The sequence below is a fragment of the Phyllostomus discolor genome, chromosome 11 (assembly GCF_004126475.2).
Source record: "Phyllostomus discolor isolate MPI-MPIP mPhyDis1 chromosome 11, mPhyDis1.pri.v3, whole genome shotgun sequence".
Taxonomy (NCBI): domain Eukaryota; kingdom Metazoa; phylum Chordata; class Mammalia; order Chiroptera; family Phyllostomidae; genus Phyllostomus; species Phyllostomus discolor.
Window position 1 is genome coordinate 12,300,950 of NC_040913.2, and position 4,263 is coordinate 12,305,212.

The following is a 4,263-nucleotide window of genomic DNA, read 5'->3' on the forward strand; positions in this document are numbered from 1 at the left end:
CTTGCTCATAGGAATGGGTCCTATTCAATCACATCAGATTCAACACTTTGTTGCTGTCGTTGTTGTGCAGTTCTTAGTAAATTGGAGCCCTGTACTTTCGCAGTGCACTCACTGGGCCTTGTAAATTATGTGATCAAGGCCCTGCTGGAGTAGCTCAGTTGGTTAGAACATCGTCTCAAAACACCAAGATTATGCTCTGATCAGCGGTCAGAGCACATACAGGAATCAACTAATAAATGCATAAATAAGTGCAAAAACAAATCTAGCTCCTCTCCCTCCCCCCTCTCTCTAATAATCTATTAAAATTATAAATTATATGGTTAGTGAAAGTGCTACATTTAGGTATTCTCTAATTATGTTTATTTTACTTTCCTCTTTTCCTCCCTCTCTCCCTTCTTCATTCCCTTCCTTTCTTTAATACTACAATTATCATAATTATTTGAGAATGTGGATATTTCAATCAACTGGAAAACTTTAGCAAATAATAAGATGCACACCCACACAGTCACACCTCTGCAAGTGTTAAATCAGCACACGTTCTAATGAAAGCATTAAGGTAGAACAAAGTAAATAGAAAGATATTAAAAGGGTTTTAATTAGAGATTCCAGTGTGAGAATTTCTTCAAAAGATGTTGTCTAAATGCTGTGTATATCTACTCCCTTTACCATATGGCCAGAAGCTCTCCTCACCTCAAGCCCAGGGGCAGTGTTAGGAGATAAGGGGACGGAGAGTTTGTGTCCATGGCTCTTAGAAAACACAGCTGTGGTGTCTGAACCTTGTCTGGAAGGACGAAATGTGAGAGACTGGCCTGAGCAGCCCTATAGGCGTAAGCAGAGAGGAAAGCACGCACTTAACGTAAGGATGTGTGTTTTTCTGTGTGCTCAGTGATTCTGAAAAAGAACCCTACCCTCAATTTTTCTATCAGTGATGAAACTACTCAACAATCAAGGTGCATAAACTTAGAAAGGCAGGAAAGGACACGGAGGGAAGGATGGGGTAGCGTGGAGGGAGCAGCGGATCACCTCGCTATTGCCAGAGGCTCGGCAGCCGTCCCCAGCAGAGAGAGGTCTCTGAGGAATCCAGAAATCTCTTCCACGGTTCTTGCAACTTTTTGTAAGCCTACAGTGGTCAGCAATGCTATTTATTTGAATGTTTTATATTCTTAATTTCTATCTTTAGTTAGACATTTGTTGTTTTTGTTGATTAGTTTAGGAGGGAACGGACGCTTTTGACAGCCCAACTCACAGGGAACCAAATCACAAACTTTACGCTGTAGCACTGAATTCCTAGCAGCAAATGCTGAATCTGGGACAGCCCCGTTTAAAGCCTATACGTGGGAGGAGAAAGATAAAATATCCAAGTGGTTGACTGTAAGAAAAAAATAAATAAATAAGGAAAAACACCAGGGTATAAATGGATTTCAAATGCACTGCTTTAATGTCCTGAAATCGTACCATTTTAAGAAAGTCTCCTGTGTACAATTGAAGGGCAACACTATGTATGTATGCTTTCTAGACTGTGCACATGAGCATGTTTTTCAAGGCTGCGGGGACCCCGTTCACCTCCCCTCCACACTACTGTGTGGTGAAGATGCTGGTGATGATGTATGTAAAATTCAGTCATTCCTTGTTTTCTCTTTTCCCCCCAGAAACTATATCTTACTTTATATATTTCAATTTCTTAGAACCCCTGTTCTCACCTTTCTCCCCACCACTGTATTCTCCTTACTGCCTTCACTCTCCTGCCACCATTGTATGACCTCTAGCCTGTCCTCTGGTGTTGAAGTGTCCTAAGTTTTCTGAAGGAGGCTATGCATGTAACCGTGTCTGGCGTGGAGTCACTTCCCCAAGTCCAAAAGGATCAGAGTAAGATATGAAGCTGCTAAGTTCCGTGAATCCGAATCTAAGGAATCTGATGCACATGTGAACAGAGCTGAAGTAAAGCTGTTTTTTTTTTTTTTCTTTTTGAATTGGGCATTCTAGGTTAAAGATTTCAACAGGAAGCAGAAAATACTTAGCAAATCTCTAATTCTCAGCCTTAATTCTTAAACATATTTCTATATTTTCAAACAACAGAGACATATTGCATTATATTATCTTCAAAGTCACTTCCTTTTTCCTCCCAAAATAGTTGTTTGTGAATGACATATTTATTCATCTGAAAAGTTGCTTTTTGAAACTGGATAATGTGTTTTAACAGGAAATATTTTATTAAAAATAAGCTAGTTAAAACAAAAAGCTTTCTTACACTCTATGATTCTCATTATCACTCACTTTGTGGCTGGCAACCCTGTTAAGGAAAATATTATTCTGACACTTCAAGACTGCAAGTCAGACATTATTCAAGAAGACTTCTGCAGCGGGGCGCTGTAGTGGGGAACCAGGACTCGACCTCTCTCCCTCGGGACAAAGTCCCGTTGCAGGAACCCCTAGAAAGGGCAGTATAACACTTTTGTTGAAGTTTCTCAATCAGTAATCCAGGAGCCTTTCAGTCTACAATTTTAAAAAAGCCACAAGACATAAAATGCTAGAACTCAGGGACCGATAATTCTAAAGAAATGAGTCTCTGTTCTATTTTTTTTTCCTTGTAGGCAGGAGATATTCCAAAATTATTTAGGGCCTAACCATCAAAACTTACCATAAAACGCTATCATTTCATTGTTCCTGCTCCTATATCTAGGAGTTTTTAAATGATCATTATGAGGATTCTTATTATTGTCCCTTTTTCAGTAGACAGCATTTTTATGCTATAATTATTACTACTAATACTATCTAATACCACTTTATAATCACTACTACTATTATTCATTAATACTAATATTAACTAATATCTGTATGTGTTAGAACAACTCTAACTCATTCTTAAAAATCATTTTATTTAATTATCAATGATGAGTGTCCCAGGTTCGATTCCCAGCCAGGGTACATTCCTGGGTTGCAGGCCATAACCACCAGCAACCGCACATTGATGTTTCTCTCTCTATCTCCCTCCCTTCCCTCTCTAAAAAATAAATAAATAAAATATTTAAAAAAATTATCAATGATGTATCCGTGAATTATTGTTATTCCAAATTTTAGATTAGGAAATCCATTGGTTAGAAGTGCCAAGCTATATTTTTCAACATCAAAATGCTAGCTTGTGTTCAAGCCCAGACTTGAACCTGTGTTGTCTGAATTAAGAGCTTTTGATATTTATCAGGATGTTCTATTGTTTCTTATACATAAAAAATGCAAATCTTAGGGTTCAAAATTTCTATATCAGTACCAATTGTAAGACACCTAATCTGGACTTTTTGTCCTTATGTAAACTTCAACCAGATATGCTGGATAGCAAGGGAAAAACAGGGAATCTAATAGTGACCAAGTCCGTCCTGCGTGGCACGCTCATTCTAGTTGCTATGGTAAACATCATCTCCATTGCTGACTTTCGCAATAAACATTGGAATTGTGTACCACCTATTTTCTCGTGTAAGCAAACCAAGGCACAAAGAGGTTAATTGGCAATTATATTTTGAAAAGCCTGTGGTGTTCATCTAAAGAGGATGATGAATAACCACTTACTTAGTGGAAAGACACAATAAATAGGTGAGAAGATAAAAGGGATGTAGTTGAAGAAAATGTTGAAAAGCTTATCAAAGTGATCTCCTTTAGAGAACTTTATAATTGCAAACCCTAATTCCTCTTTTGTTTTACTATGGATAATTACGGTTTAGTCAGGGTCTTTGATATTTCCTGCTTATATAAAATTTTTGTCATTTTAATGAATTTTATAAATGTGTAAATATTCTTGTATCTATATTGTGGTTATCAGGTTTTTTTTCAGATTCTTACATTTTATGACACCATCGGTGTGTGTTAGATGACAGCAGCCTCCCCAAATCTGACAGTGCTTGGAGAAATGACACAAGAATTTATATTACATTTAAAATATATTAGTATTTTATTAATTCATGTTATAAATGAATAATTCAGTTACAGCTCTAATAACAAGTGGAGATAGTGTAAATGGTTATTTTTCAAACCATTATAGTCATTCTTGGGTATTTGGTGGGGGGGCATGCAGATACCAAATGCCATGGATGCTCCAGCTCCTTGTATAAAATAATGTACAGCACTGCATACAGTTGGTTCTATATTTGCAGATTCCCAACTGAAGATGGAAAATGCTGTTTTCCCATGGATACAGAGGACTGACTGTATTTGCTTTTTACACTGACCCACACTTTTCCTGGTCTAGGTCAACATTCTAATGCATATTTCGGC